The 13,684-nt window shown below is 35.3% G+C and overlaps 1 protein-coding gene across 1 annotated transcript in view; it reads left to right on the top strand.

The window, feature by feature from the left end:
* The window catches only part of LOC123500132 (E3 ubiquitin-protein ligase RNF185-like), a 237,748-nt gene extending 225,770 nt beyond the window's left edge, over positions 1–11,978 (top strand). The window contains exon 6 of the mRNA XM_045248800.1: positions 10,674–11,978. The gene's annotated coding sequence lies outside the window, so the exon portion shown is untranslated. The remainder of the gene's footprint in view (positions 1–10,673) is intronic.
* Positions 11,979–13,684: the final 1,706 nt, after the last annotated feature.

Genomic DNA, 13,684 nt, shown 5'->3' with positions numbered 1-13,684 from the left:
GAACTTCTGATCAGATTGAGGAACTCTTCTGACAACTTTTGGCTGTATGATGAAGGTGTTGATGGTGTCGCCATGGGCTCACCACTAGGCATCCTTTTTGCCAACTCTAACTTAACCTTATCCAAGCACATCACAGCCCATTCGCAAGACGGCACCATCAAGAATAACTATGTCACCAACCAGGCAGACACTACTTTCAACTGCAAGAAAATAGAAGAGAACACAGTCATAAAGTACCATGCAAAGCCTGCCTACGGATGACAGAAGCAGTCTACATTCACACCAAGACTCCCAGCATCAACATCCAATTAATTTCTGAGTCCTCCCTGTCATCCTCACGGAGACAGAATGATGCATGCTGATTGGCTGATATGGCTCACCAGCCAGCCACGCACACACCACACAGATATATATACCAGCACACTCGGCACCATGATTCACTTCTTTCCTGAAGATGGTCTGAGAAGGCCGAAAGGCACCTCAAAAGAAAACAAACAGCAAACACACCAGCCAAGCAAGAAAGAGAATATGGACCTCGGAAATCTCTTTAAGATATCTTAATGAGAATACATATACCATATTTGTCGGTTTATAGGATGCATGGATATATAAGATGCACCCCCATTTCAGCAGGTCAAATTCAGGAAAAAGAGTTTTTAGTGTATTCAAGCATATACAGCAATACTCTGCTTAACGAACAGGATAGGGGGTGTCAAAGCTGTTCGTAGAGCGAAAATTCGTTAAGCGGACATGATTTTTCTATAGGAAATAATGGAAATAGGGGGGATGCATTCTGGGCTGGTCCCCAACATACCGCATGTGTTAAAAAGAAATTATATACATGTTTTGCAGTGTATTGGGCCACCAGTGTACCACTACTTTTATGATGTCATATGAGTCATTGGAAGTTAGAGGAGCTAAGTACAAATTCTCTCACTGATAGCTCCACTGTAATTTGTGCAGGAGCGGATCAAAGTTCGCCGCGGTGAGGCAGAGTCTAGTGTTTTGCACTAACGCGGGTAGTGTGTTAAGCAGCGAAAACACGTTATTAAGTGGAGCAGAAATACAGGTCAACCCCTTCATACTATGGAGTGGGAGAGAGTGAGACAGAGACAGCCAATACCAGCACCAGGGACCGGATCCAAGAAGCTGGTTGTTGTCTATGTTGGTACAGCAACCTCCTGCTCACATACCAACCTTCGTAAAATAGCATCCACAAAGATTCGTTGCTGTTGGCGGGTGGAGGTTGGTAGCCTCCCTAAAAGTGCTCATTGGCTGCCAGGAGCTGGATCCAAGAAACTTTAACGTCAGAACAACCTCCTGCCGCGAAATGGCATCCATGAATGCTTGGAGGGATGGTAACGAGGTTGCTCTGAGGTTGCTGGGAACACCACCTCTCGAGGTGGTGTTATTGTCTTATATATGTATTTATGTTCACAAAACAACATTTCTATTAGCTTTTTACAAACCTTGCCCCCAAGAAAGGATTGTTTTGTAATGCATAAAGTGAAATCTTACATGGACTACCAAAAAACAAAGCAGAGATGAGATCGGCCACAGACGAGGCGGAGACTCGCGGCGACTTGGCCGCTTCTTCTTCTTGTGACCCTTTTAGCTTGCGTGTTGCTTTCACCACGATATTAAATTTATGTTTCCATTTCTCAATTGCCTGCTATAATGAATATCATATCTTAGTATTCATATACACTCATGCCATGAGGGTAACTTCGACTCTGTGAATTACTAATGAAATACTGTGGTATTTCATTAGTAATTCACTTTCACTCAGTGACATGGAGTCGAGGTTACCCTCATGGCATGAGTGTATATGAATACTAAGATATGACATCCATTATAGCAGGCAATAGAGGAATGGAAACATAAATTTAATATCGTGGTGAAAGCAACACGCAAGCTGCTTAAAAGGGTCACAAGAAAAGAAGAAGCTGCCGAGTCTCCGCGAGTCTCCACCTCGTCTGTGGCCGATCTCATCTCTGCTTTGTTTTTTGGTATTCCATGTAAGATTTCACTTTATGCATTACAAAACAATCCTTTCTTGGGGGCAAGATTTGTAAAAAGCTAATAGAAATGTTGTTTTGTGAACATAAATTCATATATAAGACAGTTACATCACCTTGAGAGGTGGTGTTCCCAGCAACCTCAGAGTAACCTGATAGCAACCTCGTCACCGTCCCTCCAAGCGTTCATGGATGCCATTTCGCGGCAGGAGGTTGCTCTTACGTTGTTAAAGAATCTTGGATCCAGCTCCAGGAGCACTAGAGACAGAGGCGGGCAGCCAGCCAATCACAGCGAAGCTGCCGCGTTCGGTCCCTCACCCGGCAAATTCAAACCTAGAAAATTCGCTAAAATGGATATGGTTGTAAGTTATGCGGACTTTTTGGTCTAACTTTATATAGTACATTAAACCGGAAATTCGTTAGACGAACATTCGCTAAGCAGAGTGTTACTGTATACTGTTAAAAGTAATCTAGCAGCACATCACACAAGCAGGTTATATTTACCCATCCTAGCTCTCTTCAGTTGGCCTTCTTGCTGTTGCCAGACATGTATAATTTTTTTTCATAGGTCGTGGCCCAAAAGCCCTTGCTGCTGCTCCATTGCCATGCTCCTTGGCATAATCTACCACTTGTAGTTTGTAGGAGATTGTGAAGCTTGATCTTTTTTTTCTCCTGCAGCCATAATGGTTAGGGTGTTGATGTATATTATTTTCGTCATGAACTTGCTGTTACTCCTCACCTTCAGATGGCATAGACTCAAGATTCCAATCAAATGATATTTATAAACATGCACCACAGCCTCACAGGTTAGATTGCTTTAATTTTTATGATAATTCATTTTAAAATTAATAATATTAGTAATAATAATACCAGGAATAAAATAATGATGCATGCAGTTAGGGTAGGTAGAAGTACTGATTGTAAGGTTAGTGAGCGTCATAGAGATTATCCTATGGGACGTCTCAACTTTGCATATTAGACGCAGGCTAATTTTCAAGCCAAAATTTTTGAAAAAGGTGCATCTTGTATGCCGTCAAATATGGTGTGTGTGTATATATATATATATATATATATATATATATATATATATATATATATATATATATATATATATAATCAACAGTGCTACTTTGATATACTTTCTTAACTTGTTCACGATCCTTAGACTCATACTCTTACCAGACAGGTTGTGTACCAAGCACATTTTTCTCATAAGAAATAATAGTTGATTATTAATCCATTCCCATGAAAAAAAAAAATCCTTTTATTATTGGAATATTATGCAATACATTGACATGGCTCTATGAAATAATTTAAGCACTGTTTGATAGTAGAAATACATGCTGATTTTGTTGACATAATATAAAAGACATACAGGCATATAAGGCACTCCACCATTTCAGCAGGACTTATTCTAGATTTATTTAATTATTTATTTATTTATTTATTTATTTTATTTTTTTATTTTTTGAGCCACTGGTACAGCTGAACAAAAAGCAAGCTATCATAATAATAGAAATATGCTACATGAATATAGTAACAAAACAGAGGTAGTGGCTTAGTTACCATGGAGGTGAGGCAAAGAACACACCCTAGGCCAAGATGTCAACAAATTACTGGATGCATCACAGAACAGTGTTGAGTCTTCATTTTCAATATTTTCTTACATTATAGTATAGTTTAAAAAATTTGATAAAGCATTTTTACCTATAATATGTTGGTGTAAATTTTCAGATTTTCTGGTAAAAAGAAAAAAAAATCAAAATTATATCTCCAGAAAGCCTCACATTTGCATATAAGATGCAGGGTGATGTTATATAGTTTTTTTAGTTTTTTTAAAGATGTATCTTACATACTGTCAAATATGGCAAATACAAAAGCAAGTAGATAAAATAAATGAAAAAAAAATGCTGCTTTTGGCCAGTTTTGACATAAGTCAGATGTCGTGTTGTGACTTATTTACACCCATGCAAGTTCTAGCACACATATAGTCTTCCAAGTCTAGGTCTTATATCAAGCAAATTTTTTTCCTGTCCAAACAGGATGTATACCAAGTTGAACTTATTCCAAAGCGAATGTATATCAAGGTACCACTATATATATATATATATATATATATATATATATATATATATATATATATATATATATATATATATATATATATATATATATATATATATATATATATATATATATATATATATATATATATATATATATATATATATATATATATATATATATATATATATATATATATATATATATATATATATATATATATATATATATATATATATATATATATATATATATATATATATATATATATATATATATATATATATATATATATATATATATATATATATATATATATATATATATATATATATATATATATATATATATATATATATACAGGGTATGCTATGAGTTCTGGTACATACTTTGAGATTTGATAGTTCAAGTCATTCTAAGTCAAAATTACTGTTTACACATATGTTTTGTTTATTTTTGCAAGAAATTAATGTAGAAGTTATATGCATCAAGAACTGCTACCCCCTGGGTGGGCCTCTCTTGTATTCCCTCCTCCCTTCCTAAGTCACTATTTACTGAAATAGTGCCATACAAAATTAAGTCTTACAATCTTACAGAAAACAGTTAACAAGTGACAAATTAGATTTTTGCATATGGCAGTGAGGAAAATGTATTGGTAACACACCAATACAAAGTTATTAAGTGCTACTTCTTGAACAAACATGACAACTCACCCAATCCTTGGCAAACCTGTGCTCTCATACTCCTGTAGCATTCCATTAGATAATACAATATTTTTTTCCAAGTGATGTCAAATTTTGCTTTGTTCCTTGAATTTTGTCCCTTTAAGTATTTGCATTTTTGTACTGATGGTGGGGCTTCATATTGTCATCCAGACAATACTGTTTTCAGATCCATTCCCATCACAGATTGAATATCATGACATAAATATCATCACAAGAATATCATGATGTAATACTCAGTATTTCTATAATGTGAAAGGACTCTTCACCATAGTAAAAAGACACACTTTAGCAGTCAGCTGATTCATGAAACTTTTTACTTTGAGGTGAAGATAGTATCTTTTGGGTGTTGTGGTGGTAACAGATACAGTGAGAAGAGGAGGGTGGGAGGGAGGAAGTGCCCCAGCTAAGCTACACAACATATGTGTATGGAGTATTTCCAACTTAGAATTACTTGAACTATCAAATCTTGAAGTACCGAATGTTCATTAACTTACGGGTCACCATATATATAGTATATATATATATATATATATATATATATATATATATATATATATATATATATATATATATATATATATATATATATATATATATATATATATATATTAAGGGTATATATAGGCAGGAGCCTTTCTCTTATACATGTTTCATTAAAGGTGATTGCTAATTCAGTATTTATTATTTTCTTTAAGATATTTTCTTTATATCTTATAACTGTCTTTTTCTCTTTCTCAAGTTTTTGTATGACTTTGCCGAAGCTAGTCATGTTAGCTATATCACAATTTTAGGTCTGGTGACCCTTCCTCAGTAGCGTTGTTTCTCTTCTGCTGGTGTCAGACGGAAAGCTTTGACCGGGCTGGGAGGGCTCTATTTATTCCTCCTCCGTGACTTGCAGGCCGCACGTCCTCACTCGTGATTAGTTGGTGGGTAGAGTGTTCGTCAGCGGGGCCTGTTCAGTAGGCTGGTGTGCAACTCTTGCTCTTCGTGCGCTGGGTAAGGCTTGAAGATTGTCTGCCTGCTGGTTCATCGGGGGTTCATGTCCTTGATATAGAGAGCTTTTAATATAGCTTTTAATATATAGATAGATTCAAGATGCCTTGCTATATTAGAAGCCCTCTACATCAAGGACATGAACCACCCCGATGAATCAGCAGGCAGACGATCTTCAAGCCTTACCCAGTGCACGAAGAGCAAGAGCTGCGCACCAGCCTACTGAACACTCCCCGCTGCCGAACACTCCACCCACCAACCAATCACGAGTGAGGATGCACGGCCTGTGAGTCACGGAGGAGGAATAAATAGAGCCCTCCCAGCCCGGTCAAAGCTTTCCCTCTGACACCAGCAGAAGAGAAACAACGCTACTGAGGAAGGGTCACCAGACCTGAAATCGCGATATAGCCAACATGACTAGCTTCGGCAAAGTCATACAAAAACTTGTGAAAGGGAAAGACAGTTATAAGATATAAAGAAAATATCTTAAAGAAAATAATAAATGCTGAATTAGCAATCACCTTTAACGAAATATATATATATATATATATATATATATATATATATATATATATATATATATATATATATATATATATAAAGCTGGTGATGAACATATACTTAGTTAATGTACTAGAATTTTATGTGCAATCAGAACAACAGAATAATTTTTTTACATACAGGGTATGTACTTTGCACCTACTACTGCAATCTTTGGTGGCAGATCTTTGGTATAATATTACATATTTCAGTTGTAAAAGTAAATAAGTACATAATAAATAAGTGTCCATAATATGTAAACTGTTTGTAAGTTTGTTCAACAAGGATGACTATCATAGACTTTTCAGTGCATTATAAGCCACACAATAAAGAACTAATGTGTTGACATGTGTGTTTCACTGCTATATACTTTGTACTGGAAAACTAGAATCAGCTGTAACTTTTGACTTAGTAAGTGCCACAAAGAGATTTGCCAATGTTTTCAAGAAAGTAGAAATTTGCACCCTTTCCATGAAGGAAAAAGTGTCATTAAAAATCAGTATTAAATCTGCCAGTCATTACTTTTTTTAAGAAAAGTAAAAGTAAAGGGAAAAAGATTTCATACATAACAGTAATTAATATGAATATTTCTTGATAAGTTATTCTTCACAGTCAGAATTTTTTTTGTTGAAAGTAATGGACAAGAACAGTAAATAAAAAAGAGCATATAGTTGAGAGTAGATGCATGACATTAAATTCTTCAGCAACTTTAAGGTGGCTATGAGATCCAGAGAGCATAATGACTTGAATCCTCTTCTCTCTAGTAATCAACAAGGATTATCTGTAAAAAACTAGTCATATGGGTTCAGTCTTATGGTACACCTGGTAAATTTTCAAATCAATAAAAGAATTAACCTGTACATAGCCTCACCTTTCAGATACTTGAAAATATGTCAACTCTGTATTTTCATTCCTGTAATGAAACAAGGCTATGGTGCTTCAAGGGAAACCTTTCTCTGTTTTGTATTATATAAGTAAATAGATGGGTGTTTTAACACATCACCACAAGCCACTATATTCCAATCTACAATCTTACATTGTCCTGCACTTGCATTTGCTTTCATGTGTGGCTTATATTTCAAGTGTCTGCACTTTTCAGTTGTCAAACATGATTTAAATTTTTTTTCATATGTAAGAGGGGAAAGCTGGCCAAGGACAAAAAAAAAAAAAAAAAAAAAAAAAAAAGTCCTCTTAGGTGCTAGCCCCCCATGCATGTCCTTTTGGCATGATGGTCTATTGCAGAGGTTCTCAAAGTGGGGATTGCAATCGAAATCCGGCAACCCCTCATCCTCCCGCCTCCTCTTCCTCCTACAACCCATCCTAATGTGTTTAGTACTTGTCAGTAGTGGTCTACATGTCCAATGCTCAGTAATACATCATAGTCACATTATGGGCCGTACTTATAAAAGGTGCCTAGGACAAACACTTTGCCTAGGACGCATATTTTGCTTAGGAAATATTAGGACCTTATAAAAGTTTTTGCGTCCTAGGAATTTGCCTAACTCGAGAAATTCCTAGGTCAAGTACGGAGGTGGCCTAGCCCCTACCGAGTAGCGCCTAGGACAGAAAAACATGGCGTCGCAACAAGACCGCAGACGTCACCTGAAGATTTTTCGTCCTCGGAAAGACGTGCTAGGTGATTATAACGATGAAAAACTCATCAAAATGAATTGCTTGGATCATGCACGGGTCATATTTGCGACAGGCATGTTACGAGACGCCCTTCAAAGTCCTACACAGAGGAACAGCTGAGATGAAGGAAGTGATTTTACTAAGGAGAGTAACAATTATGCTGTATCAGTGCATTGTGGAGCTGTAAAATCATGAATATTAAAACACTTCCCATATTTTTTTCAAATGGGTGAAAGGAATTGGTAAAAGAAACCAATTAGGTTTTAGAAATAAGTAAACAGGATAGGAGACATAACAATGAATGTAGCTAGAAAACAAAACTGATATGCATAACATGTATGTAGATATTCATTCTCTAACATAGAGGTGAATGAGCTGAGTAAACATGTAGTAATTGCTGAGATGAGTAGCTTTAAAAGAGTGTTGGATGAAAGTATGGATAAGAATGATATGTGGAATGGATAAAATTAATATTGGATTATTTCAAGGGTCGTGAAAAGGAACTGCCTTGTGTACATCATATGGCTGAATGTAAGAAGTGTACTGAAGCAAATAATCTTCATGTCATTAATTGTGAAGCAAATAATATAATCTGATCTAACCTAACTGTTTAACCTAAACAAAGTCAAACTAACCCAATGTAAACTAACTAATCTTAACCTTAACAAATTTAACTTAACCAAAGTTAATGTAATGAAACTTAACTCAATTTAAGTTAACCAAAGATAACCTAACTCAGTTTTATATGTACAACTAAACTTAACCTAACCCAATTTAACCTAACTAAACTTTACTTAACCAAGTTCAATCTAGCCAAACTTAGCCTAACCAAGCTATTTCTTCTAATATAAACACTGAATTTTGCTTTCTGATCAGTTCAGAACCACTTTACATAAATTGCTTCATTTGGAGTTAGGTTTACATATATTACTGGAAGATATGTTTTTTTTTTTTTTCCAGGATAGGTAGTGAATAATACTAAGGTGACATCACAATATTTTATACCCTGTTAAATACCACAGCCCTTTCATACAGCGGCGTAGTGAGAGATAGATTTACATGGGGCAAAACCTGGAAATGCTGCACCTGAAAGTAATAAAAATGTGAAATTAAGGGGACGGTCCGGTGGCCATGGTACCGAAAAATCTGAAAAATATCGAAAATCCCCAAAACACTACCAAAGCATCCCCAAACATATGGCAACATAGTGATGGAGTATTTTGGGGAAATACGCTAAAATACGTGGGGTATTTAAACTTTAAAGGGCCCCTGCCACACCCACCGCAGCTCAGGGCATCCCCCTTCTCCACTCTCTGTACCATAAATGATGATAATAAGCACGGAAAAAGCCATGAAAAGTGGTTTCTTTGGTAAGGAAAGGTGGGCGCTGGCAACTTAGTACTATGGCGTACACAGGAACACACCCTTTCCCCAGGGCCCAGACAGACTCCCCTTCTATTTTCAGTGTCCATGTAGGACTGCGATGGGAGGAGGATCTATTGAGTATCTCGCCCGTTATTTCACACCTTGCAAGCCACAATCCAGCCTATTTTACCTAACTTTTTTGCCTTACAATGTCTAAACAAACGGTGCAAATAGAAGTTACAAGTTGTACCGACCATGCATGGATGGGAGACACCCTCGCCTTCGAGCGACTAATAACTACAATCATATTGTAGGGACTGCCAGGTGCCATATGAGTCTTACAGAATATTCTAGACATGCCTAAAAAGCATATATGATGCACATGGTGGTGTATGAGCACGAAATATCCAACCCAAATAAATGTACAGGGTCATAGAGGACGAAAATGACATTCGGGTTTTTTGCCTTTTTCTCAGTTTCCACTTTTTATCATTCAAATCGTATCTTCTTCCACATTTCTCAACGATTTTCAATTTTGAGGTATCATTTTGAAGCTCAATGAAGCTGCTACATTTCTGTCTCTTAGAATTTGGATTTTTTTTTTTTTAAGTGCCGCAATGTAATTTTATATATATATATATATATATATATATATATATATATATATATATATATATATATATATATATATATAAAAATCGAAAGAATAAAAGAATTCAGAATGGCCACCAAAAAAAAAAAAAAAAAAATCAAAATTCTATGAGAGGAAAAGTTTTGTTATACTACATACTTCATATCCGTACCGGCAAAATTGAAATCTGTCCTCTGGTGACGAAGTTTATAGGAAAAGGTTTTTTTTTTCTTCAAAAAATTGATTTTTTATTTTTCATGCAGTTATTTATGGGTCGATTAGCTTGTAACTACTAAACTAACATCGTGTAATAAACATCTACACATATCTCTTTATTTTCGATTTTTCAAAAACCTCACCGGACGGTCCCCTTAAGCATTTGTTTATTATGTATACATATATTATACATATATCAACTTCAAATAATTATTTTGCATGCCTTTAATGTTGAAAATTCTAAAATAACAGTCTGAACACCAATACTCTCAGTAGCCTCGCTTGTGCCGCCAACTGAGAAATATGTTGTCCGGGGCATATGCCCTTGATTGCCCCTTTATTGCTATGCCACGGTTACCATACAAAATATAAATAAGATAGTATAATAATACTGAGAGAGGAGATGGGAAAGAATTACTTTTTTAATATTTGAGCTAGTTTGTATTGCATATCAACATATTGAGCAGTATCTATTTTTCTCTTTCTCAGACAGATGATGAAACTCTTCAAATATCATCTTGGCAAGATCCTGCAATGATGCAGAAGATGGTTGCACTGGAAATGATTGTCCCTTTGCAGCAGCTCGATGTTTTCGCTATAGACCATTGTCCTGCTGGAAACTTGCCATATGGCCACCCTGACAGCAGTAATCTGCAATGTGAAAATAGTAGTTCTTGAAAGAAGTACTTGAGAGAGAGAGAGAGAGAGAGAGAGAGAGAGAGAGAGAGAGAGTTGAAATAAGCGGTTGTGTTGTTTACATGGCTTACTTTCCGCCATCATACTGAGGACACAATTTGTTCATTATATCATTTAGAAGAGAAAACCTAGCCTGCTTCATACTTAATTACCTTCAGTTAAAAGAAGAAAGAAATGAAACTGCAGACCTACAAAGACCAATAAATGAAAGCAAAATCAAGTGATTGGGGAGATTTTATATGTTTTTCGTTTATCATCTGCACTTCTTTTTAACTCAGTCTCTCTCTCTCTCTCTCTCTCTCTCTCTCTCTCTCTCTCTCTCTCTCTCTGAATTATAATGAGATATAGCATGCAGGAGCAGATAAATACGGACGTTTTTTTTGGCTAATTTATTATGTCGTATGTGCATTCATCCACGCGACCACGTCAGAACTATGGATTCGTGAAAGAAAGAAAACTCTGATTATGGTCCGAAAAAGATTAGTTAGTATCTGACCAGTCCGTTATTGAGTGAAATATGTTGTGGTGAAGTCTGTTGTCGCAAAGTACCACTGTATTATCAATTTTACGATTTAATTTTTCTTTTTGATTACACTAAAATCTCATTGCCTATTTAATTTGTTTTGCTTTCTTGCTGTCGCCAGACACCATTTTTTCATAGGTTTTGACCCAAAAGCCCTTGCTGCTGCTCTATTACCATGTTCCTTGGCATAATTTACCACTTGTAATTTGTAGGAGATTGTGTAGCTCAATCCTTTTCCACCTGCTGCCATAACAGTGATGATGTGTTTTGTTAAGATTATGAAGCAGGTGTTACTCCTCATCACTAGATGGCATTGAATCAGTGTGACGATCAGCTGATATTTATAAACAAGCATCATGGTTTCACAGGTTAGATTACTTTCATTTTTCCAATAATTTGTTTATAAAGTGATAATGCTGGTAACGATGCTAATACCAGCAATAATATATTGATCCATTTAGTTAGGGTAGGTTAAAAGTACTGGAAAAAGGTACAACCTATATTTAATATGGTACCTCATTGTGAACGATTAGGAGCTAAGGCAGGTGGATACATTCGGGTAACCTGTGAAGAACTATTTCTCAATATATATATATATATATATATATATATATATATATATATATATATATATATATATATATATATATATTTTCCTCCTGTTGCCATAGCAGTGATGGTATTGATGTGTTTTCTTATGAATAGGAACTTGGTGTTACTCCTCACCGCTAGATGGCATTGATTTTGTGGTGATCAGCTGATATTTATAAACATGCATCACAACCTCACAGGTAATTTTATTTATTTTTATTTTTTTATCTTTAAGATGATAATACGGTAATGATGATAATACCAGCAAGAAAATACTGATACATGCAGCTTATGTAGGTAAAGTGCATCCATAATAATAATAACAATAATAATAATAATAATAATAATAATAATAAATAATAAACATAATGGTGATAATAATAATAATAATAATAATAATAATAATAATAATAATAATGATAATAACAATAATAATGACAATAAAAACAATAATAGTTAAGTTTATAATTGTAACAATATTGATAATGATAACAATAATAATGATAGTAATAATAATAATAATAATAATAATAGGAAAAAAGATTGAGATCAAGAAGAACAAGAACGAGAACAAGAAAAATTATAATGGTAACAATAATGATAATATTGATAGTAAAGATAAAATAGTAATAATAATAAAAATAATAAGATAATAATCATAATAATAATGATAATAATAATAATAATAATAAAATAACAAAAATAATAATAATAATAATAATAATAATGTGAGGGGGCAACAGTCGTCATCCTACACCGTCCATTACCTATCTTGGGATTCAGCTTCAAACTGCGGCAAGGGCTCGGAGGCCGCGAACGACTTGCTCTGGAGTTCGAGCAACTCGGATCGGCTTCATTTTTTTTTTTTTTTTTTTTTTGTCCATCACCCTGTCTTGGGTATTAGGCCATTTTTATTTTATTGATTCTTGTGACTTTTATATTTCTTTAAAATTAGGTCTTTTATTTTATTTTACATATATACAGTTTTTTATTGGTTTATTTATTTATTTATTTTATTTATATAGTTATTTTAATTTAACCTTTTTTTTGTTTATTTGTTTTAATGTTAACATAAAATATTCATACACATTCTCATGCACGCTTCATTCACACAAGGATCCTATACCTATCTCAAAACTATTGTCCTTTGTCAGGGCATGGGGAAGGGAGGGATAACTCACAATCACACAGGGTGGCTACGTAGTATCACTACGTATTGCATATATACATGAAGGGAAAACATTCACATTAGATCACGCAAAATTGGAATCATACACGCTTTCATACTTTTATTTACATACATATATATATTTCAAATATTTACAGAGTGGAGAATAAATAACATAATATATACACATAAATCACAACTCTCTGATTAAATTGGTCTCAGTCAGATAAATCATCAGTCTATCGACCACATCCGGATGTTCATCACCCAGAAGGGTGGTTTGAGTTGGCGGGAGGCCGCGACCCCGGCAATACGCCGCCAAGGGCCGCCTTTCCTCACGATAACGCACACAGTGAAGCAGGATGTGCTCGACAGATAGGGTGATATTACATGTGGAACACTGTGGTGGAAAGGTGTTGGCGATGTAGGGGAGCATGTGGGTGGGAGGGTGCAGCCCATCCTGAGGCGTGCGAGGACCACCTCCTCTCGCCTTGTGGGGCGATTGGAGGAGGCCCACTCGCC

Source organism: Portunus trituberculatus, chromosome 50 (genome assembly GCF_017591435.1).
Source record: "Portunus trituberculatus isolate SZX2019 chromosome 50, ASM1759143v1, whole genome shotgun sequence".
NCBI lineage: Eukaryota > Metazoa > Arthropoda > Malacostraca > Decapoda > Portunidae > Portunus > Portunus trituberculatus.
This window is presented reverse-complemented; position numbering and strand designations above follow the sequence as displayed.